This window comes from Tursiops truncatus, chromosome 3, assembly GCF_011762595.2.
Source record: "Tursiops truncatus isolate mTurTru1 chromosome 3, mTurTru1.mat.Y, whole genome shotgun sequence".
NCBI lineage: Eukaryota > Metazoa > Chordata > Mammalia > Artiodactyla > Delphinidae > Tursiops > Tursiops truncatus.
The window spans coordinates 89,156,887-89,183,884 of record NC_047036.1 but is presented as its reverse complement, the minus strand read 5'-3'; positions in this window follow the sequence as shown (position 1 = coordinate 89,183,884).

Genomic DNA, 26,998 nt, shown 5'->3' with positions numbered 1-26,998 from the left:
ATCGAGCTGGCAAGCCTTACCTTATTGCTAAATGATTGCACAAAAGAACAAACTTTCTTTAATATTTCCAGGTTGACAAATGCAATATGTTTTGTCTACAGCCTCCTAACTTTCAGGATCTACAAAGTCCTTCCCTCTGGGTGCCAATATTTCCGAGGAGATTTACAGGATTTCAGAGTCTATCCCGTTGCAGCTTACGGAGGCCCTAGCCTTGTATTTGTCCCCTGATATTTATGAAAATAGCGGACACTACCGGAGTGTAATGTTATAGAGTTGCTTATATTTTGTCTTAAAATTATAATCAGTTATAAAACTGATCTGGGGGCTTCCCTGGTGGCGCAGTGGTTGAGAGTCTGCCTGCCAATGCTGGGGACACGGGTTCGTGCCCCGGTCTGGGAAGATCCCACATGCCACGGAGCGGCTGGGCCCATGAGCCATGGCTGCTGAGCCTGCGCGTCCAGAGCCTGTGCTCCGCAATGGGAGAGGCCACAACAGTGCGAGGCCTGGGTACCACAAAAAAAAAAAAAAAAAAAAAAGATCTGAGCCAGCACATCTCAGACATTAATGTCCATATACATCAACTGGGGATCTTGTTTGAATGCAGAATCTGAGTCAGTTATTTTGGGTGAGACCTGGGATTCTTCATTTTGAACAAGGTGTCGCCAATGCTGCATGTCTGTGGACCACATTTTGTGTTGCAAGAATCTGTATGACCTCATTTTCAGAAGAGAAAAATCTGACCCGAACTGGATTTAGAAACTTAAATTTCCACAGATACTTAGGACCGTTGTGTTGGAAGATTTATTGAACTCTTACTATGTGTAGGCCTGGGTCACGCAATAGGGGTACAAGATGAGGGTACCATAATTCTGTCCATCCTTGTGGAGCTTGCAGGGGTATGGGGAGCCAGGGCAGAGAAAGGGAGAACTTACACAGAGCTCACAGCTGGAGCCAGAAGTCACACTTCCTCAAGTCCAGTCTATGGGCCTGCCTAGCCTTTCAGACTCCTGCCTTCCTTCTGGCTCTCTCATGTCCTACCTACCTTCTCCCAACATTCGAGGCCTCCCATTGCCTGCATGTTCTCCAAACTGCATTGTAAATCTCTCCATTCCAGAGGCCTAGTCAAGAATGACTAATTGTTCCTAATAAAGGATGTGAGTATTATCCTGTAAGTAAGGTGGAGCCCATGAAGGGCTTTAGGAAAATGGTCCTAGAAGAGCTAGAGCTTGGTCTGTGCTGTTGAGTTATTACATCAGCAGCACCTAGGACAGTGTCCAGCAGTAAGACTTCAGTAGGCATTGTTGAATGAATCAATGTATAAATGACTGTTTGTTTGCATTTTGTGTAGGCTTACTACTCGAAGTGACAGGAATGGATTAGGTGAGAGCACTCTTCTATGTGAGAGTTAGGGAGAATGAATTGACCACCTGTTCTGATCCCTGAGGCTGACCTTGTTATTTAATTTTGTGAAATCATACATATTCTTATTAGCAAATATCTTTTCCTCAGATGTCCAGTGCAAAACTACTCTGGTAAGCCACTGACTGAACAGTCTCCCTATCAGGCACTTGTCAATCAGTACAATGGAAATGCCCCCAAATAGTGTAGGAATATACTTGGGGCAGTTTCCATGGCAACATGTAGACTGCTTTAGAATACCTTAAGTCTGTAAGACTCAGTTCTGTTACAGTCAAGATAATCAATCAATCTGTTACAGTTCTGTTAAGTCTGTAAGACTCAGTTCTGTTACAGTCAAGATAATCAATCACAATATTAGACCAACTTGAAGTATAATTCAAGCCAATTTCCATTTTTATTGAATTATATACTTTTATTGAGTTACTACACTTTATATAATAATTCTTCTTCATAGTATGCTTTCACCTTATGTGAAAACCCAGATAACTTGCTCCATCTGGTAACTACCATCCCACCATTTATGCCTGTTCACATTGCCTAGATAAATATTTATTTCTTAAACATTTCTATTTCTTGAAAATATTTCCTTGATAATACTTGCCAGACCAAAATTTTGGAATACTGTTAAGTTTCTCTGTGAATTTCATATGCAAGACAAAATGAAAACCTAGCTTTAGTATTATAACCTTTGCAAGAAACAGTGGATGCTCATTTGATGAGAGTTGCATAATATTTTCTTTGAACATGATTTTCAGTTAAACTGATTGATAATTTCTACTCAGAAATCTAGTTATATAGAAGAAATCCAGGACAATAAAATCATTTACATATTAACAGTGCATTTTCCTAGCTGAGAAGAAGGTACAATTAACTTTTCTGATTAATCACATGACAAAAAGGAGGGCTATACAGCATAATGAGTGCTGACAGTCTGAGTCCTCAAATAAAAAGGAACAATTACAGAGGGGACCTTCAAGATGGCAGAGGAATAAGACGTGGAGATCACTTTCTCCCCACAAATACATCAAAAATACATCTACATGTGGAATAACTCCTACAGAACACCTACTGAATGCTGGCAGAAGACCTCAGACTTCCCAAAAGGCAAGAAACTCCCCATGTACCTGGGTAGGGCAAAAGAAAAAAGAAAAAACAGAGACGAAAGAATAGGGACGGGACCTGCACCTCTGGGAGGGAGCTGTGAAGGAGGAAAAGTTTCCACACACTAGGAAGGCCCTTCGCGGGTGGAGACGGGGGGTGGCGTGGGGGGAAGCTTCGGAGCCACAGACGAGAGCCCAGCAACAGGGGTGCAGAGGGCAAAGCGGAGAGATTCCTGCACAAAGGATTGGTGCTGACCAGTACTCACCAGCCTGATAGGCTTGTCTGCTCACCCGCCAGGGCGGGTTGGGGCTGGGAGCTGAGGCTCAGGCTTCGGAGGTCAGATCCCAGGGAGAGGACTGGGGTTGGCTTCGTGAACACATCCTGAAGGGACCTAGTGCACCACAGCTAGCCAGGAGGGAGTCCAGGAAAAAGTCTGGAACTGCCTAACAGGCGAGAGACCATGGTTTCAGGGTGCACAAGGAGAGGGGATTCAGAGCACTGCCTAAACGGGCTCCAGAGACGGGTGCAAGCCGCAGCTATCAGTGCAGACACCAGAGACAGGCATGAGACGCTAAGGCTGCTGCTGCTGCCACCAAGAAACCTGTGTGCAAGCACAGGTCACTATCCACACCTCCCTTCCCAGGAGCCTGTGCAACCTGCCACTGCCAGGGTCCCATGATCCAGGGACAGCTTCCCCAGGAGAACATACGGTGCACCTCAGCTGGTGCAACATCACGCCAGACTCTGCCACTGCAGGCTCACCCCGCATTCTGTACCCCTCCCTTCCCCTGGCCTGAGTGAGCCAGAGCCCCCTAATCAGCTGCTACTTTAACCCTGTCCTGCCTGGGTGGGGAACAGATGCCCTCAGGCGAACTACATGCAGAGGCAGGGTCAAATCCAAAGCTGAACCCCAGGAGCTGTGTGAACAAAGAAGAGAAAGGGAAATCTCTCTCAACAGCCTCAGGAGCAGCGGATTAAATCTCCACAATCAACTTGATGTACGCTGCATCTGTGGAATACCTGAACAGACAATGAATCATCCCAAAATTGAGGCAGTGGACGTTGGGAGCAACTGTAGACTTGGGGTTTGCTTTCTGCATCTAATTTGTTTCTGGTTTTATGTTCATCTTAGTTTAATATTTAGAGCTTATTATCATTGGTAGATTTGTTTATTGATTTGGTTGCTCTCTTCCTTTTTTCGTTTTTCTATATATATATTTTTTTACTTTTTCTATTTTTGTGAGTGTGTATGTGTATGCTTCTTTGTGTAATTTTGTCCGTATATCTTTGCTTTTACCATTTGTACCATTTGTCTTAGGGTTCTGTCCATCCGTTTTTGTTTTGTTTTGTTTTCTTTTAGTATAGTTTTTAGCACTTGTTATCATGGGTAGATTTGTTTTTTGGTTTGGTTGCTCTCTTCTTTCTTTTTTCTAATTACTTTTTAATTTTTTTATTCTTAATAATTTTTTTATTTTAATAACTTTTTTATTTTATTTTATTTCTTTCCTTCTTTTTTCTTCTCCCTTTTCATATGAGCCGAGTGGCTGACAGGGTATTACTGCTCAGGCCATGTGTCAGGCCTGAGCCTCTGAGGTGGGAGAGCAGAGCCGAGTTCAGGGCGACATTGGTCCACATGGGACCTCCCGACCCCACATAATATCAAATGGCAAAAGCTCTCTTACAGATCACCATCTCAATACAAAGACCCAGTTCCACTCAACAACCAGCAAGCTACAGTGCTGGATACCCTAGGCCAAAGAACTAGGAAGACAGGAGCACAACCCCACCCATTAGCAGAGAGGCTGCCTAAAATCATAATAAGGTCACAGAAAACACACCACTGAATGTGGTCCTGCCCACCCTAAAGACAAGATCTAGCCTCATCCACAAGAACACAGGCACCAGTCCCCTCCACCAAGAATCCTACACAACCCAGTGAACCAACCTTACCCACTGGGGACAGACACCAAAAACAATGGGAACTACAAACCTGCAGCCTGTGAAAAGGAGACCACAAACACAGTAAGGAAAAAAAATAAGAAACAGAAATAAGCAGGAGATGAAGGAGCAAGGTAAAAACCCACCAGACCAAAGAAATGAAGAGGAAATAGGCAGTCCACCTGAAAAAGAATTCAGAGTATTGATAGTAAAGATGAACCAAAATCTTGGAAATAGAATGGAGAAAATACAAGAAAGGTTTAACAAGGACCTAGAAGAACTAAAGAGCAAACAAACAATGATGAACAACACAATAAATGAAATTAACAATTCTCTGGAAGGAATCAATAGCAGAATAACTGAGGCAGAAGAAAGGATAAGTGAACTGGAAGATAAAATAGTGTAAATAACTACCACAGAGCAGAAAAAAGAATGAAAAGAATTGAGGACAGTCTCAGAGACCTCTGGGACAACTTTAAATGCACTAACATTTGAATTGTAGGGGTCTCAGAAGAAGAGAAAAAGAAACGGTTTGAGAATATATTTGAAGAGATTATAGTTGAAAACTTCCCTAATATGGAAAAGGATATAGTCAAGTCAAGGAAGCTCAGAGAGTCCCATATAGGATAAATCCAAGGAGAAACATGCCAAGACACATATTAATCAAACTATCAAAAATTAAATACAAAGAAAAAAATATTAAAAGCAGCAAGGGAAAAGCAACAGATGCCCATAATGTTAAGAGCTGATCATTCAGCAGAAACTCTGCAAGTCAGAAGGGAGTGGAAGGACATATTTAAAGTGATAAAAGGGAAAAACCTACAAGCAAGATTACTCTACCCAGCAAGGATCTCATTCAGATTTGATGGAGAAATTAAAACCTTTACAGAGAAGCAAAAGCTAAGAGAATTCAGCACCACCTACAAACCAGCTTTAAAACAAATGCTAAAGGAAGTTCTCTAGGCAGGAAACACAAGAGAAGGAAAAGACATACAATAACAAACCCCAACAATTAAGAAAATGGTAATAGGAACATACATATCAATAACTTCATTAAATGTGAATGGATTAAATGCTCCAACCAAAAGACATAGACTGGCTGAATGGATACAAAAACAAAACCCATATATATGCTGTCTACAAGATACCCACTTCAGACCAACAGACACATACAGAGTGAAAGTGAGGGGATGGATAAAGATATTCCATGCAAAGGGAAATCAAAAGAAAGCTGGAGTAGCTATACTCAGATCAGACAAAATAGACTTTAAAATAAAAATGTTACAAGAGGCAAGGAAGGACACTACATAATGATCAAGGGATCAATCCAAGAAGAAGAAATAACAATTGTAAATATTTATGCACCCAACATAGGAGCACCTCAATACATAAGACAAATGCTAACAGCCATAAAAGGGGAAATTCACAGTAACACAGTCATAGTAGGGAACTTTAACACCACACTTTCACCAATGGACAGATCATCCAAAATGAAAATAAATAAGGAAACACAAGCTTTAAATGACACATTAAACCAGATGGACTTAATTGATATTTATACGATATTCCATCCAAAAACAACAGAATACACTTTCTTCTCAAGTGCTCATGGAACATTCTCCAGGATAGATCATATCTTGGGTCACAAATCAAGCCTTGTTAAATTTAAGAAAATTGAAATCATATCAAGTATCTTTTCCAACCACAACGCTATGAGACTAGATATCAATTACAGGGAAAACACTGTAAAAAATAAACATGTGGAGGCTAAGCAATGCGCTACGAAATAACCAAGAGATCACTGGAGAAATCAAAGAGAAAATCAAAAAATACCCAGAAACGAATGACAATGAAAACATGATGACCCAAAACCTATGGGATGCAGCAAAAGCAGTTCTAAGAGTGAAGTTTATAGCAATACAATCCTACCCCAAGAAACAAGAAACATCTCAAATAAACAACCTAACCTTACACCTAAAGCAATTAAAGAAAGAAGAACAAAAAAACCCCAAAGTTAGCAGAAGGAAAGAAATCATAAAGATCAGATCAGAAATAAAAAAGAAATGAAGAAAACAATAGCAAAGATCAGTAAAACATAAACCTGGTTCTTTGAGAAGATAAACAAAATTGATAAACCATTAGCCAGATTCATCAAGAAAACAAAAGAAAAAGACTCAAATCAACAGAATTAGAAATGAAAAAAGAGAATTAACAACTGACACTGAAGAAATGCAAAGGATCATGAGATATTACTACAAGCAACTATATGCCCATAAAATGGACAACCTGGAAGAAATGGACAAATTCTTAGAAAAGGACAACCTTCTGAGATGGAGCCAGGCAGAAATAGAAAATATAAACAAACCAATCAGAAGCACTGAAATTGAAACGGTGATTAAAAGTCTTCCAACAAACAAAAGCCCAGGACCAGATGGCTTCACAGGCGAATTCTATCAAACATTTAGAGAAGAGCTAACACCTATGCTTCTCAAATAGTAGAGGAAGGAACACTCTTCTTTTTTTTTTTTTTTCTTGCAGTATGCAGGCCTCTCACTGTTGTGGCCTCTCCCATTGTGGAGCACAGGCTCCGGACACGCAGGCTCAGCGGCCATGGCTCATGGGCCCAGCCGCTCCGCGGCATGTGGGATCTTCCTGGACCGGGGCATGAACCCGTGTCCCCTGCATCAGCAGGTGGACTCTCAACCACTGCGCCACCAGGGAAGCCCAGGAGGAACACTCTTAAACTCATCCTATAAGGCCGCCATCACCCTGATATTGAAACTAGACAAAGACACTACAAAAAAAGAAAACTACAGGCCAGTATCACTGATGAACATAGATGCAAAAATCCTCAACAAAATACTAGGAAACAGAATCCAACAGCATGTTAAAAGGATCATACACCATGATCAAGTGGGGTTTATCCCAGGAATGCAGGAATTCTTCAATATATGCAAATGAATCTGTGATACACCATATTAACAAATTGAAAGATAAAAACCATATGATAATCTCAATAGATGCAGAAAAAGCTTTTGACAAAATGCAACACCCATTTATGATAAAAAAAACCTCCAGACAGTAGGCACAGAGGGAACTTACCTCAACATAATAAAGGCCATATATGACAAACCCACAGCCAGCATCATTCTCAATGGTGAAATAATGACACCATTTCCACTACAGTCAGGAACAAGACAAGGTTGCCCACTCTCTCTGCTATTATTCAACATAGTTTTGGAAGTTTTAGCCAGAGCAATCAGAGAAGAAAAAGGGATCCAAACTGGAAATGAAGTAAAACTGTCACTCTTTGCAGATGACATGATACTAAACATAGAGAATCCTAAAGATGCTACCAGAAAACTACTAGACCTAATCAATGAATTTGGTAAAGTAGCAGGATACAAAATTAATGCACAGAAATCTCATGCATTCCTATACACTAATGATGAAAAATCTGAAAGAGAAATTAAGGAAACACTACCATTTACCATTACAACAAAAGGAATAAAATACCTAGGAATAAACCTAACTAAGGAGGCAAAAGATCTGTATGCAGAAAACTATAAAAAACTGATGAAAGAAATTAAAGATGATACAAACAGATGGAGAGATATACCATGTTCCTGGATTGGAATAGTCAACATTGTGAAAATGACTATACTACCCAAAACAATCTACAGATTCAGTGCAATCCCTATCAAACTACCAGTGGCGTTTTTCACAGAACTAGAACCAAAAGTTCACAATTTGTATGGAAACAGAAGAGACCCCGAATAGCCAAAGCAATTTTGAGAAAGAAAAACAGAGCTGGAGGAATCAGACTCCCTGACTTCAGACTATACCACAAAGCTTCAGTAATCAAAACAGTATGGTACCTGCACAGAAACAGAAATATAGATCAATGGTACAGGATAGAAAGCCCAGAGATAAAACCACACACATATGGTCACCTTATCTTTGATAAAGGAGGCAAGAACATAAAATGTAGAAAATACAGCCTCTTCAGTAAGTGGTCCTGGGAAAACTGGACAGCTACATGTAAAAGAATGAAATTAGAACACTCCCTAAAACCATACACAAAAATAAACTCAAAATGAATTAAAGGCCTAAATGTAAGGCCAGACACTATAAAACTCTTAGAGGAAAACAGAGGCAGAAAACTCTATGACATAAATCACAGCAAGATCCTTTTTGACCCACCTCCTAGAGAAGTGGAAATAAAAGCAAACATAAACAAATGGGAACTAATGAAACTTAAAAGCTTTTGCACAGCAAAGGAAACCATAAACAAGATGAAAAGACAACTCTCAGAATGGGGGAAAATATTTGCAAGCAAAGCAACTGACAAAGGATTAATCTCCAAAATATACAAGCAGCTCATGCAGCTCAATGTCAAGAAAACAAACAAACCAATCCAAAAATGGGCAGAAGACTTAATAGACATTTCTCCAAAGAAGATATACAGATGTCATCAAACACATGAAAGGATGGTCAACATCACTAATCATTAGAGAAATGCAAATCAAAACTACAATGAGGTATCACCTCACACCAGTCAGAATGGCCATCATGAAAAAAATCTAGAAACAATAAAATCTGGAGAGGGTGTAGAGAAAAGGGAACCCTCTTGCACTGTTGGTGGGAATGTAAATTGATACAACCACTATGGAGAACAGTATGGAGGTTCCTTAAAAAGCTAAAAATAGAACTACCATATGACCCAGCGATCCCACTATGGGGCATATACCCTGAGCAAACCATAGTTCAAAAAGAGTCATGTACCACAATTTTCATTGAAGCAGTATTTACAATAGCCAAGACATGGAAACAACCTAAGTGTCCATCGACAGATGCATGGATAAAGAAGATGTGGCACATGTATACAATGGAATATTACTCAGCCATAAAAAGAAACGAAATTGAGTTATTTGTAGTGAGGGGGATGGACCTAGAGACTATCATACAGAGTGAAGTAAGTTAGAAAAAAAAATACCATATGCTAACACATATATACGGAATCTAAAAAAAAATGAAAAAAAGAAATGGTTCTGAAGAATGTAAGTGCAGGACAGGAATAAGATACAGATGTAGAGAATGGACATGGGGAGCGGGTAGGGTAAACTGGGCCAAAGTGAGAGAGTGACATAGACATATATACACTACCAAATGTAAAATAGATAGCTAATGGGAAGCAGTTGCATAGCACAGGGAGATCAGCTTGGTGCTTTGTGTCCACCTAGAGGGGTGGGATAGAGAGGGATGGAGGGAAACGCAAGAGGGAGAGATATGGGGATATAGGTATATGTATAGCTGATTCACTTTGTTATAAAGCAGAAACTAACATACCATTGTAAAGCAATTGTACTCTAATAAAGATGTTAAAAATGCAAAAAGAAAGAAAAGGAACAATTACGTTCAAATCACTATTTAACTTCTAGGAAAATCTTTCCATCATACAGTGAATTATGCCTTTAGAACACATCTCAGTTGCATATCTCAGCCCACCTTGGACAAATACTAAAGCCTCTGTGGGCAGCTTTAAGTATATTTGCCTGTAGTTTGTGTATCAACTTTAACTCCTTCTCCTCTCCCCATGGACAGCCCATAAATGATAGTTGAGATTTTTTTCTCCTTCTCTTACCCCTCTTAAAAAAAAAAAGAAAAAAGGAAAAAAACCCCAAAAACCTAAGTTTGAGAACTGTGAGAATTTTCCTGATATTTTATAACAAGATGAAAAAAATATTTGTCAGACTCCCAAAACTCTTTGGGAGTTTGGGGTTAGCTGATGCAAACTATTATATATAGAATGGATAGACAGCAAGGTCCTACTGTACAGCACAGGGAACTATATTCAGTATCCTGTGATAAATGATAATGGAAAAGAATATTAAAAAATAATGTATATATGTATAACTGAATCAGTTTGCAGTACAACATAAATTAACACAACACTGTAAATTAACTATACTTCAATTTAAAAAACAATATTTGTCAGAATTCCAGAGAAAGTGCTTTTCCCAGACAGTTGAGGCAAGAAAGTAGACACTATTTTGGTATTACTCAGGGTCCTTTGGTTGAAGCTCTGCTGACGTAAGTAAAAAAGAAATATATGGGGTAGCTGAGAGAATTGAAGAGGAAAGGCTTTAGAAAGGAAAGGAACAAGAGCACCTAAGAGGCAGTTTCTTGAGGGTGCAGCTATTCAAACACTGGAAGATGATGGCTGATTGGCCCAGCTTACATCCTGAGGCTCTTCTACCAGGGACTCCAGGACACCTTGATTGACAGTTTGCCCAAAATGGCATGCGTGTGAGAAGGGAAATAGAGGCACTATTAACAAAAGAAAGAGGTATGGAGAATAAGAAGTCAAAACAGGTATGAAGGACTCTACAACTAATCCTGGGCTCCATACAGGTTGGAGAGTGTCACATGGCAGGAACACAGGCTTTGGGAAGGCAGCAAATGACAACTAGAAGAGAATCTGAGAAAGAAAATGTAAATGAGCAAGGGAGGGGTTGTGTAGGCAGTAGTAGGATGGCACCGAAACGTACAATGTGGTTTTTTTCCTCAGATCCCACGAATCTTCAGGAACACTCCTCAAATCATGATATAATTATGATTACATCATAATTAGTAGGTTTGAATTTCTTGCAGAAGTCAGAAAGATGCAGTTCTCTGAAGGTGTGGTGCAGTGAGCAGAGTGTAAACATCCAATGATGATTCAGAAGGGAAATTCAAAGGATTCCTAGAGAAATACAGTTGGAACTGTGCAGACTGTGAATATGATGAGAAGTGATTAAATGAGTTACATATGCCTTCCAGTGACAAGGAGGAACAGCCTGTATTTGGATGACTCTTCATTCTTAACTTTATAATTGTTTCCAAGTAGGAAGAGGTCCAGAGCCATCCAAGTGAGTCCAGATCCAGAACCAATTGTCCAGGTACTCAGCCTGAAAACAGTGTTCACACAGGAACAATCATGTTTAAATTAACATCAAGAACACCTTTGAAAGAATGTGAGCAATATTTGGCATTAGAAGGGAGCCTCTTGAGTTTCATTTTGATAGTAGTGTATAAGGTTTGAATAGATGTTATGTGTTTGTTACTGACTTGGGTCTTAGATTCTTTAATCAATAGAAATTGGTAAGAGGCCAGATAAGGAATTCAGGCAAAGCTTTATTGGGACTCACGCTGCAGCATGAGGGAGCAAAAACAAATACAGTTTCCCTTGCTCACTGCCAGAGGAGGACGGCTGGTTCCTTAAATGGGGTGGGGGTAGGGGAGGATGGGTGGGTCGGGCTGGAGGGGTAGCTTAGGTGATCTGTCCACCCCCTTGGTGGTGCTGTGTGCAGGGATCATGCACCGTATCCTGCTTCTGCTCCCAGCACCTCAAAAGTGGCAGTTGGTTTGCGACCTTTTTGTGTCTTATTATTCATATGCATGCAGTTGCTTTTAGTCTCTTATAGTTTCTTTGTAGTCTGTTGCTCGGGGAGACATTTGTTTAGGTGCAAGTTCTCCAGTAAAGGATCCCAGGTCCTAGCCTGTCTCGTGTTCAAAACTCTGTTCTTTGTGAACACAAGTTAATGGGGACCCTTCTGCCTACTGTCTGTCCAGTCATCACCATCATGCCCCTCCATCCTCAGTTTTATTTTATTATATTATTTTTTTTTTTTTTTGCGGTACGCGGGCCTTTCACTGTTGTGGCCTCTCCCGTTGTGGAGCACAGGCTCCGGACGCGCAGGCTCAGCAGCCATGGCTCACGGGCCCAGCCGCTCCACGGCATGTGGGATCTTCCCGGACCGGGGCACGAACCCGTGTCCCCTGCATCAGCAGGTGGACTCTCAACCACTGCGCCACCAGGGAAGCCCCATCCTCAGTTTTAAGGATATGGTGATAGCCCTGAGTTATTATACCCTAAACAAAATTCTGTTTATCCCCATTATATTTGTGTGGAGTATATGAATTTTCCTTCAGCTAGTACTTGGGACACTAGACGAGGTATTTACCATGGGGATTATCTGCTTTTCTAATAGACATGTAATAAATTACTGAAAAGCGTTGCTGAGGGAACCTCTTGGCCCTCCATTTCTGGAAACCATAGGTAGACAACGTTCCATTTTGACAGGTTTCAGACACTAAGATCCAACCTTTTAGACTGTAGATACCTTCACTATTTGCTTTATTTTATTATACCAAAGCATCCTGCTAAGAGCATGTTAAGGCATATTGCTTTAAACTTAAATTGGAGTATTTTAAAAGTCCCCTTGTGACTCCCTCAATTAAATGTAAGATGTCACAAAAATAAATGAAAATTACTGGTCTGGGGCATTCACTTGGATGAACCAAACAAATGATTCAAGTCTCTTTTTAGTTCCATCATTCTATTAAATGTCAGTGTCAATATTAAGCTCCTATGTTGATTTGAGGTGTATGAGTCTTGGCATTTAGAAAACAAAGGTTGAATAGTTATATTGGATCTATGGGATGAAGAAAAACACATCCTGATTGGTTATTAGGAAAATGACAAGATCATTTGAAACTCTTAAGCACTATTTTTAGTGGCCTGGTACCCAGGTTTTCATCCAGTCATGAACACCCACCAGTGTTTACCTAGACACAAGTTTTTCCAGAACCATTAAATGGTGCCTGATTATAACAAATTGTTCTCTTGGCTTAAACAAATTATTTTTCTAAAGCATTTAACCATATCTTTACATGAAACCTGCAGTTGTATGTAAAAGTTGTTTCATATTTTCAAAAACACTGAAACTTGCTGGATACTATGTGTCCTAATAATAAAACATAAACCATAAACCAACCAAGGAAGACAGTACTATTTTCTGATGAGTTTTTGAAAGCCCAAATGAATTGTTCATAGAGGCAGCAAGATTTGGAAAAGGACATGCTCCACCTCTTCTTATTCCAAATCTATTTCACTTAGTTACCTCCATCTTGATTCTTAGTCTAGCTAGGAAGAAAAATCTTGGTCCAAGATTGTACCAATTTATGTGCTGCAGCTAACAGGCTAATAATTTGCCACTCCTTCAAATCTATATTTCTTAAATATTATTTTATTATTTATTTGAAGGTTTTTTGGGGGAAGGTGGGATTGGGGGCAGGCTCAGTCCTCCCTCAGTTTCCCTAGGCAATTCAATTCCAGCCCAAACTTGCATACCCCACTCAGCAAAGGACACCCACTTTGCTTTGCATTAAAGTCAATTGCTCACCATCTGCTGTTATTCAGGCATACTCTTGGATATAGACTTGATGTTAAAAAAAAAAACCAGAACCCAATAAGATACAAAAAGAAAACAATGTTATTTTTTTTTCCTCAAGTTCCCTTAAATCCTCTCTGTACACTAGTTCTTTCCCTGTCAGTGGATGAAATCCTGGCTTTTATGTTCACTTGTAGATAATGTTTTAAAAGTCCTCCAGGAACTTCTAGTCACAGCACAATATCAGTTGTTAAAATGTTCATTCCAATATGGTAGTCAAAACTACAAACTTGAATCCAATGGAAATCTTCTCTCTTCCTCTGTATTAGGCTACTTCTAGCTGAAAGCCTATGGTGGTAAAATGGATGCACAATCAGCCTCCTTATTCTCTGACTTGTACTTCTGTTAGAGCACTCCATTTCCATTCGCCTGACTGACTTCTTCTCTGGGGGTGGGGTTAGACAGAAACGCTAGGTAGTAGGAAAGGCCTGTCTTAGTGCTGTTGTAATAAGGCATTAGGTGTCCTCTGGGCTTCGTGCATGTTCAAGACTGACTTTTTCCCTATCGGGTGCTTCTGAATTTTTTTTTTTTTTTTTGATATTTACCAGCTGGAAATATCCAACTGCATTTCATGTAATTTGGAGATCAATCTCTTTCCACTTGCATCTCATGATTCCTGGTCATTTGCACGTAGTTGATCTCCACTGTTGGGAATGTCATCCATCCTCCAGGCTGTCTTTTCAGGCAAAATCCAAAGCACTTCCCAAAGCAGCCTTCTTTTATCTGTCGTACCAAGACACACTTGGGTCAGCTTCAGTTCAGCACCGTGACAGCCTTGTTCTCCACATAGGCCACATAGGAAAGGCTTGATCACAGTGTTATCCAAGTCTTGGCTGAATGCCCTGTGATTCCCAAAACAACGGGAGATAAGCAGCCATGTAAAGAGCTGTCCAGCGCAGTTTCTCATCTGCCTTCTATCTTGTGAGAAACTGCCATGAGACCATTTCTCATCCATCTCCCTGATTTTAGCCAAGCACAGGGCTTTCCACCCACTTCTCCCCTCCCTCCTTAGGGTACAGATATAGGCTTCTGTGTGAGTCTATAACACTGCTCGGCTGTAGTTCAAGATTGGCTCCTTGACATCAGACTGGCCACTACCCACATCACCCTTCTTATTTGGTATCATCTCCACCCCTGTCCTGTGGGAGAGAGACATGGAGAACTGACACCCTGGTGACCTTGAATTTGCTACATAATAAGAATCTACCTGAATCCACTTGGGCTCACTGTCACTCTACCAGCCAAATCTCTGGAAGTGTGGCTAGCCAACCGAGTGGTTTCCATAGCGACCCTTAGGACTTTTATCCACCTGCTGCTACCCAGAGACTGCTTAACTGCTTGACAGTAGCAAGCCAGCCACAGTCTCTCACTTTTATACCTTTCCAGTCTCTGTTCCTTGCAAACTTTAGGGATATAAGTCAAACTTTTTAAGTAGTTTTCCTGACATTCTTCTTCCTGAGGTAGAGGAGTAGGACACCCTACCACTCCAGCATTACTGAAGATGGGGCCATAATACTCCAACAACTTTCTCCCCAAAGCACTCCCCTCCCCAGCATCTTCAACCCAAACCTGTTTACGTCCTCAGATGTTTGCCTAAGTCTGCAAAATTGGTCAACCTTCTTTGTATGCTGTTTAGCACTTTATTTTGGACTGTGAGCACAGCTTGACACCTATAACCTATTGTTTTATTCTCAGTTTAAATGAAGACAGAAAGAATTCTAAGCCAACTCTTTGGCTTTGACATCAATCCTACATAACATATTCAAATTATTCCTTCTAATAGCAGAATAACCAAAAGAAATTTTGCTTGAAAACAAAATCACATTTATCCATTTTGTTACATTATTACTGATGCTTTACCACTCTTTACAGATTTCAACTCTTGGTAATGTCCTAACTGGCCACCACTTAATCTGGCTCTGGCACCAACCATTGAAAAGGTTAAATTCTAGGAGCCATGTTTTGTTCTAGGCCACCAAGCAGGCAGATTTAATTTAGAGAATGTTGAACGTCTAATGTTCACTTTTCAGTTCCTGTGAAGGTAAGGGTTAACTTCTGAGCACAATAATCTCAATCACAAAGTTGTTGAATTTATAACCCTCTTGTTTGCCTTAATTAAATAACTGCAAAACCCAGAAATTACACAAGCTTTTTAAGAGCTTGAAGCCCTGGGAGCTTTCATATACCTTATTTTTCTCTAGCTAAATGTAGCTGCAGCAAAGCCTCTGAAGTATGGCTGTCCCTGGGAAAAAAGCGTGAAATAGCTACTTTGATATCAGCACCTCTGGGGCCCCCTTTTGTTGCCTTCTCTCCCCTCAGGAGCACTTAATACTCTTTTTTATTATTATTATTAAGGTATAAATGACATATAACATTATATTAGTTTTACATGTACAACATAATGATTCAAGATATATGTATGTATATATTGTGTATATATATATATATATATGTGTGTGTGTGTGTATATCTATATATAGCTAAATGGTCACCACAGTAAGCCTAGTTACCATCCATCACCATACAAAGTTACAAAAACATATATTTTCCTTGTGATGAGAACTTTTAAGACATCAATTTTCAAATATGCAATATACAATACAGTATTATTGACTATAGTCACCATGCTGTATATTACATCTTCATGATTTATTTATTTTATAACTGTAAGTTTGTACCTCTTGACCTCCTTCACCTATTTCTCCCACCCTCCAACACCCCCATCCCCCTGACAACCACCATTCTGTTTTCTGTGTCTGTGAGTTTTGTTTTGTTTTGTTTGTTCATTTGTTTTGTTTTTTAGGTCCCACATATAAATGAGATCATATGGTATTTGTCTTTCTCTGTCTGACTTATTTCATTTAGTGTAATACCCTCAAGGTACATCCATGTTGTCGCAAATGACAAGATTTCATTCTCTTTTGTGGCTAATATTCCATTTATCCATTTCTTTTTCCATTCATACATCAGTTGACACTTAAATTGTTTCTGTATCTTGACTTCTGTAAATAATGCTACAATGAACATTGGGGTGCATATATCTTTTTAAATTAGTGTTTACATTTTTTTGGATGAATACGCAGAAATGGGAAATGCTGGATCATATGGTAGTTCTAGTTTTAATTTTTTGAGGAACCTCCATATTGTTTTCCATAGTGTCTACAGCAATTTACATTCCTATCAACTATGCATAAGGGTTCCCTTTTCTCCACATCCTCTACACCACTTGTTATTTGTTGCCTTTTTGATAATAGCCATTCTGACAGGTGTGAGGTGATATTTCATTATGGTTTTGATTTGCATTTCCCTGATGGTTAGTGATGCTGAGCATCCTTTCATGTGCCAGTTTGCCGTTTGTACCTAGTGCTCTTACAGTTTCACTAAGACGTACCCTCTCAGGGCTGAGCCCTGACTCAGAACCCCACACTCCCCCATTTTTCTACTAAAATTCACCTATTATGCTCCTCACTTGTTCTGACAAGTACCTGCCTTGAGCTTATAAAGAGGGTCCTGGCCTTCCTTGCTTAGTTTCCTCTCTTCCCCTACTCAAATGGGAAATTCCTCCTTCTCCATATGTATTCTTTTGGATTTTTACAAGAATACAGGGAAAGAGAGGAAGGAGTGAGACAGGAGATAATAATGAATTTATCCTAAGATGGTAATAGCCCATAATAACATTTGATTACTCACTCCCAGGGTATTCAAAGAAATTAGACCCTAATGGTAAAATTTTCAAACATTGCAGCATAGTAGAAGAAGTGCACCCTGAGGCTATGAACCTTCATATTAAGCCAAGAAATATATATTTGTGTCAAACTTCTGCCTTTGCTTAAAAATATGGCTTTGCTGAAAAGCTCTCTCAGAGACCTTTTCATAAACAATTTAACTTATTTGACAAAACACACGCTTGTTTATATTATTATTCTTATAATAAAAATAGGCACCGATTGTTGAGCATCTCTGAATTAGCAGATACTGTACTAGATATTTAACACACATTAGCTTCTGTATACTGATAATTGGCTTCTAGTGTATTTTCTTCTTCAATAGTAATGAATTTTCAGGCAAGCACATGGTTTTCCACCTTGAGACAATTTCTCAACCTACCTTACAGGTAGGTGGCCATATAACTAAGTTTTTTTCATAAGAATGTGAGCAATGCAATGTGCAATTTCTGCATCACTTAAATAAAATTTTCTTGTCCTGTGTTGTCTCTCTCTTGCCCTTTCTCTACTGGATGACATACAGATGTGTCCATAAACTAGCTTGGCCATGCATATAGAACAAGAACCCTGGGAACTCAGAAGCAACACAATGAAAATTACCTGGGTGCCTGACTGTCTGTGTGGAACAGAAATATCTAGTTATTCTTGACCAACTAGACTTTTAACAGAGATAAAAGTAATCTTGTTTGAACTGCTGTAATTTTTTATCTCACTCTTATAGCACTTTAGCGTATATTCTAGGTAATATCTAAACATAATTCTGCTTTAACATAATAATTCCCATGAGGTCTGTATTATTATCTCTATTTTACAATAAGGAAAGTAAAACTAAGAGGTTAAGTAAAAGTATGAGTATAAAAGTATAAGATAATACAGTAAAGAAATGGCTGAACTGGGATTTAAGTTTATATTTGGCTCCAAAGTCAGGTACTTTCCCACTCTCCTATATTGTTTATCTATTTCTAAATTAATTTGTATATGTAACGTGACTCAATGTGTTTTTCTTAAAAGAAGTCATGGTAATTTTCAAGGTGTCCTAGATTTTTATACCAGTAGATGTGTACAACACATATTAATATAAGGGAAGCACTTATACACAAATGCATCTCAGTATTTTATGCAGCATATTTAATTCCATAATCCATTTCACTTGGTCTCAGAGGGGTATTGCTGTGAACCAATAATTCTGAAACTTTTTAGTCTCAGAACTCCTTTACACTAAAAACATCTTGAGGACCCCAGGAATCTTTTATTTATGTGAGTTATAGCTACCATTATTTATTGTACCTGAAAATAAAACTGAAGCATTTTAAAAATAATTATTGATGAATTTATTTAATAATGATTAAATCCATTGCATGTTACCATAAATAACATTTTAATTAAAATCATCTATATTTTTCGAAATAAAATTAAAGTTAGTGAGAGTAAGGACATCGTTTGACATTTTGCAAGTCTCTTTAACATGCTGTTCAATAGAAGACATCTGGATTTTCACATCTACTTCTGCATACACTGTTGCAATATGTTGCTTTGGTTAAAGTATACTAAGAAAATCCAGCCTCACATAGATACACGGTTGAAAAGAAAGAAGTATTTTAATAGCCCTCTCAGATGGAGATGGATAGTGGATATTCTTCTTTGATAACACACCAAAACTCAACAAGTAGTAGCTACTTAAAGGTGAGTTGCAAGGTGGCATCTGAAACCATATCAGTGGTAGTCTGTGACATTAAAGTCTACTGTCTTGTCCTTTGACAGGATCTTTAACCCATGTATGATTTTGTAATGTCATGCACTGGTCCTTTGGAAAATATTGGTTCACTGAGTTATGCAGATCTTCTAAACTTTGACACAGATCGTTATCCAATACAAAATGTCACATTACTTAATAGCACCACCAATCTCATTAGAAAAGTCTTTTCATACGTATTAGGAAACTGTCAAGCTCATAGTTTAGATAAAAGTTTTTCAAAATGTTAATCTTTACTTAAAAGCTTGGATTTTTATCACTGTCAACGTATAGTATAAATTATTTTTCTTGAAGTGACAGGCTCATTTTGTTCATTTTGAACATCATGTCTGCCAAATGCCCAAGTCTGAACAATGATGGTTTGTCAGTCATTCTTTCAAGTAAAAATGGTGCTCTATGTAAAACACTGGCTAGTTCATCTCACAACTCAATGACAGAAGTGCTTTTCCTTGAGACAGCATCACACTTCTGTATGTAGCAGAAGCACTTTACAGATGTACTTGCCATTTTGTCACACAGAATATTAAAATGAGGTATACTCAAGGATTAATATTTAATAAAATGATAATTTTTACTACTTCATCAGGACATTATTAAGTGAAGGTGGCATTTAAATTTTATTTGTATAATGTGGGTGCATGGTGGTGAAGAACATACTGACTCCGACTAGTACAGCTTGGTGACCTGCTTTGATTCTTGCTAAATTGCCAGCAGTGTTACCCACCATTGCTTTTGCACATCCGTATAAATTTCATCATGGTGAAAAAGCCAAACAATGTTTTGGTATTACAAAAATAACGTTGATTTCACAGAACCCCTGAAAGGCTCTTGGGGACACTTAGAGAATCTCTGCAGTAAACAAACATACAAAGTGCAGCAGCCAAAGGAATCTCAAAATAACGAAAATCCTTTATTTGTGTTTTTTAAGAACTGTGAAATAAACTTATATTTCACTAAATGCTTCTAAAAGTCATTTTCCCCTTCCATCCAAAGCTCTCATATTGCTGCCACTTTTGAGCCTTTCCAACCTGCCTAAAATCTCCCTCCCTAGTCACTGCCCCTGATCCTTTAATCCTTCTCTATCTACCTCTTACCTACTTAATCTCATCTTAAAGGCTCAAAATAACTGGTTCAGAAATGTGAGGAAAAAGAAGAAACAGATCATGGGCAAACTATAATCCTCTACTTATTGGAAAGGCAGTTGGAAAAAGTTAAATGTTCATATATTAATTTTTGTTGCCACATGTAAAATATTTTTGAGAAGCTGATAGTTATATACCGTGTCAAATATTAACTTTATACTCAATATGATCTCCATCCATCCAAACTCTTCCCTGTATTATAGTGTCTGAATTCTGGAAAATACGATGCTTAAACTCCCTCGCTGCCTCCTTTAGATTCTGCCAATAAAAGGTATCTTCCACAAAATTTGGAAGGCAGAAGAGAGGACAGCCATTATTCTTCCCCAGCAGTGGCTGGTAGCTGTCTTAGTTGATAGTAAGACATGAACTTTACAGATGCTTCTGCGTGAGCTTTTGTGAATTATCTACCTTGGTACTTCAAGTAACTGTAATCTCTAGTTACTTACTGTCATTCCTGGATTTCCAAATTTCCTCAAAGCCATCAGTATGTTACCATGAACCTTAATTGCCGCACTTCTCCCAACAATTTTGTAAGTTTGTAATTCACTTTGTATTTAACCATCTCTTCCTGTTATAAACTAAAGAGGTAAGTGCTTTCCTGGCAAAACCCTGACTGATAAAACAGTGTTTGGTTCCTGAGTTCCCGGATGCAGAAACTCAAAGACAGGAATCTGGGATTAGCTATCTGACCTCCTTAGATTAAAAAGCAGTTAAGACTTCATTGCCAATGAAAAATGACATACTAGTAGTCCATAGAAAGCAGTGGCAAGATAATTATCTATAGTTTTCCGGAATGAAGTATTTATTGCAGAAAAGCCTTCAAGGGACTACTAACTGTTACAGTAGGATTTTAGAGGGAATAAGGACTGTAAGGATGATGGTATGGGCTGGTTTCTTCTAAATAAAAGGTTAGGACTTCAAATTCTCAGCTTAAGGCACAGAGAACCAGAGAGCTTCTAAGACTGCCCTAAAAATATCTCTTATAGCCATATGGCTAATGTATATTTTCTTTTTATCCTGTAGGTTGCACAGTTATAACCCAGATGGAATTCATAGACTTGCCAGGTCTCTTACGTAAAAGTTTGGGCATTGATTGAGAAGGAACAAAATTGGAATGAGGACATTTAGGTGGATCCCAGTGACTCTCAGAGTCACCAGCGTCTAAATCCCACTGAGCTGCCCTTCCTCCCTGTTTGAAAGTAGCCTTCCCTAGGCTAAAGATCCTGAAAATTTACCTTTCACAGGGATCCAGATTCTCTTCATGGTCTACCTCCACTACTTACTGCCCCCAGACTTAAAACTATAGTCAGAGCCCAGCAGATCCTGGGAGGATATCAGAAACCTGGGAAACATTACTGGGAATGGAATCTAATGGTTTTAGACAAGAGAAGAAGCAACATAATTTCGGGTATAGGCAAATATGTTGGTATGTGTGCAATTACCATAAATTGATGGTAACATAGATATTCTAGATTCATGGTTTAGTTTGAGTGACTGGGAACAGCGCTATAAAGAGTTTGCTTGATTGGTTGACCAATAGTGGTCTTCATTAAAGGAAATTGGCATAAGAAGAAGAAATTCAAAGGATTAGGAAGATAAAATTGCTGGCATGGATTAATCATCTATAACTGGCTCATCCGCCCCTTACCATGGCCCCAAGGAGAGTGCAGAGAACACTCCCATCAGGAAGGTATTGAAAAGTATATTAGTAAGGGAAACACCAGCATCCTTGAAACTCTCAGTGGAGTCTGTCGCTTTTCAGATTAGGCATGAGAGTGTAATAATAACAGAAGGGCTACTGGAAGTTGCAGAGGCCAATTGACAGCACTTACCCGCCAGAGAAACAAGGTAGTCAAGATTATTGTACTGGACAACAGGCCAAAGTTCTAATCTGAGTGACCTTATCCACAGAGATCTTTGTCAGTGACTTTTGATCATAGTGTCCCTGGGACTGAAATGGATTGTCAGGCTAATAATCCTTAGTTCATTTGTCAAATCAAAAAAGATAAATCTAGTGGACAGATATCTTACTAAAATATCCACAGTAGAGAGTCATGGACTCACCAATCCTCAGATCTAAGCTAGTTAACAGGGTCCCTTAAAAGAAGGGGAGGCTGGGACCTTTGAGGAAAGACCCAGTAAGACTGTAACAAAAATGTACTATAAAATTTCCTTCTCGCTTTCCCCAAAAGGAAATGCATCCATTTATCAGGGTGATTATATACTCTGGAGAAAGGAAAATACCCAGATATTTCAAGAATTTTGGACACTGGCTCTGAAATGACCCCCAAAATTTCAGGTTCCACCAGTTAGTGTGGGGACTTAGGAATGCTAGATAATGAATAGAATTTTGGCTTATGTTCCTCTCTCAGAGGGCCCAGAGGATCTGTAAACCTAGCTTTGTGGTTATTTCCCCAGTTCCTAAAAGTATATTTGGCAACTGGTAGAACTCTCACTTCCTGACTCTTCAAGTGAGGGTTATTATGATAGAAAAGGCCAAGAGGAAGCCCCTGAAACTGTCCTTTTCTACCAAAGTAGTAAATTATTAATAGTTCTACAACCCTGGGGGAACTTCAGAGATTAATATTATCACCAGCTTTGAAAGATACAGGGGTGGTGATTCCTATCACATTCCAATAAATCTCCCCTATTTGTCTTGTGCAGAAGAAAGATGAATTTTGGAGAAATTTTGGAGCTTTTGAAGAAAAACAGTAGATTATCATAAACTTAATCAGATTGTGACATCAATGACAACTACTGCCTCAAATGTGCTATTTTTCCTGGAGCAAATTAACACATCCTTTGGCATCAAGTATGCCACTATTGATCTGACAAATGCTTTCTTCTCTATATCAATTCATAAAGGCCACTTGCTACAAAGGGAAATGCTGTATTAAGCCTCTGACAAATCCAGATAAGAGAATTACAGTGCAACCTTTGAGGTTTTAGAGCGAAACATGCTCTCTTCGACAGATAATTCTTCTTTTGAGAAATAACTCCTGGAGTAAATCTGGATCCAAGTAAAGACTGAATGACAGAGCATCAAGCAACCATACAGTCTGAGCTGCCCATCATGAGCTGGAAGTTGTTGAATTCCCTGAGCCACAGTGCGCATGGGCAGCGTCACTCCATAATCAAGTGGAAGTAGTATAAGCGAGATCATGCTCAAGCGAGCCTCAAAGGCAGAAAAGCTACGTGAGCAGTTAGCTCCTTTTCTCATGGCACCTCCTCCTGCTGCTTTGTCACCTCTCCCTTGACCCATACCTACAGTCCTTGGGGGAATTCCCTATGATCCTCTGGCTGATAAAGACACAACTTGGGCCTGATTTTGAGATGATTCTGTAGGGCATACTGGCACCATCCAAAAATGGAGTGGCACTACATTTTAGCCTTACTCAGGGGCGGCCTTGAAAAGCATAATGAAAATGGTCTATAATGGCTCTAAGAAGGAGCCACCAAAAGGATGAGATAGAGGTGTTCATATTAGTCTTCCTGAAGCCCACATAAAATATTGTATTTTATGCATCAGAGCTTACAGCTTTAGTATAATCACCCCTTCACCCCTGCCCTCCATGGCACCTCACTCTACCACTTATTTCATTAATATTCACTAAATGCTCTCCCACCTTCAGGACTTGGTTCAGTTGTCTCTGAGTGACCTTTCCTACCCTATCCACAATACCACCATCCGATTGAAGCCCTTTCAGATTTACTAATTATCACTCTCTCTTTATGTATCCCATTACCCCATATGATTTCTTCTATCTCTTCCTCCCATCTTACAGTTTATACCAGTATCCCCTAAAACAGGGCCCCTGCATTCAAATGCTTAAAGAGGAGAAGCAGATAACTTAAATGAGTGATAAAAGCCTACTAGTTGCACAGTTAATATATTGGGTTATTTTCACTTCTTTAACAGAGGATGCTCTCCTCCATTTTTCTTAAAATGTGGTCCTTTGGAACTTTCATTTCCCACTTTTGATGTAGACATATGTACAAAAAATTTTCTCTAGTATTTTTTCAAACTCATTGATAAATGGCCACTAAGACTCAACCTTAGTGTCAGGAAAAAAGAGGGACTGGTGAAGACTATGACAAACTGTAAAACTCACACTTGACAAAATGAGGCTGCCACTCAGTGCCAGGTGGGTGTGCCAGGAATGTGGGACTAGCAGTGCCAGATGTTATGATTTTCTGTAGCAATTGGAAAGTTAGGTTTTTATATGAAGTCTCACAATGTCATGGTTAATGTCAAATTTGCTAAAGCAGTCTGCCAGACTGGGCCTGCAAGCACCCATCTGCAAGTTCTGCCCTGTTGTACTGTGAGTTCCTTGAGGGCATGGAAGGAATCTTATTCACTTGTGTATACACAGAACCCAGCACAAGGACTGGCCCATAATACCTTCTCCTTAAATTTTGGTTAACTTTAGTTAGATTTTAAAAATCTAATAAAGTTGTATATTACCTAATTCTACAGGTAGAAATCCTTCAAGAGATTTTTTTCTTTTTTTAAAAAAATTTTATTAGAGTGTAGATGATTTACAATGTTGTGTTAGTTTCAGGTGTGCAGCGAAGTGAATCAGTTCTACATATACATATACACACTCTTTTTTAGATTCTTTTTGCATATAGACCATTACAGAGTAGAGTTCCCTGTGCTATACAGTAAGTTGTTATTAGTTATCTATTGATATTTTATATACAGTAGTGTGTATATGTCAATCCCCATCTCCCAATTTATCCCTCCCCCCATTACCCCCTTCTAACCATAAGTTTGTTTTCTACATCTGTAACTCTATTTCTGTTTTACAGATAAGTTCATTTGTACCCCTCTTTTAGATTCCACATACAAGCGATATCATATGATATTTGTCTTTCTCTGTCTGACTTACTTCACTCAGTATGACAATCTCTAGGTCCATCCATGTTGCTGCAAATGGCATTATTTTGTTCTTTTTTATGGCTGAGTAGTATTCCATTGTATACATGTACCACATCTTCTTTATCCATTCATCTGTCGATGGACATTTAGGTTGTTTCCATGTCTTGGCTGTTGTGAATAGTGCTGCTGTGAACATAGGTGTGCATGTATCTTTTTGAATTATAGTTTTGTCCAGATATATGCCCAGTAATGGGATTGCTGGGTTATATGGTAGCTCTATTTTTAGTTTTTTAAGGAACCTCCATGCTATTCTCCATAGTGGCTGTATCAATTTACATTCCCACCAACAGTGCAAGAGGCTTCCCTTTTCTCCACATCCTCTCCAGCATTTATTGTTTGTAGACGTTTTAATGATGGCCATTCTGACTGGTGTGAGGTGATACCTCATTGTAGTTTTGATTTGCATTTCTCTAATAATTAGCGATGGTGAGCATCTTTTCATGTGCCTGTTGACCATCTGTATGTCTTCTTTGGAGAAATGTCTATTTAGGTCTTTTGCCCATTTTTAGATTGGGTTGTTTGTTTTTGTTGAGTTGTATGAGCTGCTTGTATATTTTGGAAATTAAGCCCTTATTTGCTTAATTGTTTGCAAATATTTTCTCCCATTCTGTGGGTTGTCTTTTCGTTTTGTTTATGGTTTTCTTTGCTGTGCAAAAGCTTGTAAGTTTGATTAGGTCCCATTTGTTTATGTTTGTTTTTATTTCTATTGCCTTGGGAGACTGAGCTAAGAAAACATTGGTATGATTTATGTCAGAGGATGTTTTGCCTATGTTCGAGAAGATCTTTTTCTAGCTCCTTTCGTAGACAAGCAGAGCCTAGCATATCACTTGTACATAATAGATGCTCAAACATGTTTTAAGTTGTTGAAGGGAAACGCATCAAATGTCCATTAACAGTGTAGTTTGTTTCACTTATTAGATGAGTAGCAAGATATCACCTAAGATTTAAAGGTAGAGAACCTTAAGACGGATGATTTTGATAAGGAGAATTAAGTCAAAAGAGATAATCAATGCTGCCCTCAGCAGGTGTAATGGAGCATCTCAGTGATCTCTGTGCAAGAATGGGGATGTGGGAGAACCCTGAGTCTTTGGTAACACAGTAAACCTGACTTACTTGATATCTGTAGCTTGGGGGTCACAGTGAGGCACAAGGCTCTGCTTCAGCAATACCAGCAGCTCTGGGGCTGTCACGGCTGGATGTCACTTCTCAGGAAGACTGTTCCTTTATGGTGGCCACTTTAAACATCATTTAAATGTCCATTCTGAGAAAGAACCATAACATATGAAAAAAAAAGTTTAGAATAAAAAGCTAAAGAAATAGACTTGCATTTTGAATTTTGCAAGTTGAAAAAATTTCCCAGAGTTATGAATGTTTTCAAAGATTAACAACTCGGAAATAGTTGTTTTTGAAAATATTAGCAAGCAGTGCATTTACAAGGGAAACCAAATAAATAATAACTGCCTATCTATTCATGTATACTACATGTAACTTTAAAAAATGAAGACAAGAACTATTCTATATAAACTTAAAAAATGACTGATAATTTGCTGAGTAAATATTGACTTACATCCAATTTATTAAAAAAAGATCAACTGTGAATATTTCCTGTTAAATTATCATGCCATATTTTAAGTGATGTATTTGCCTTGTCTAATATACAATGAAAACATTTTTGGCAAACATTTGCCACATATGTTAAATAA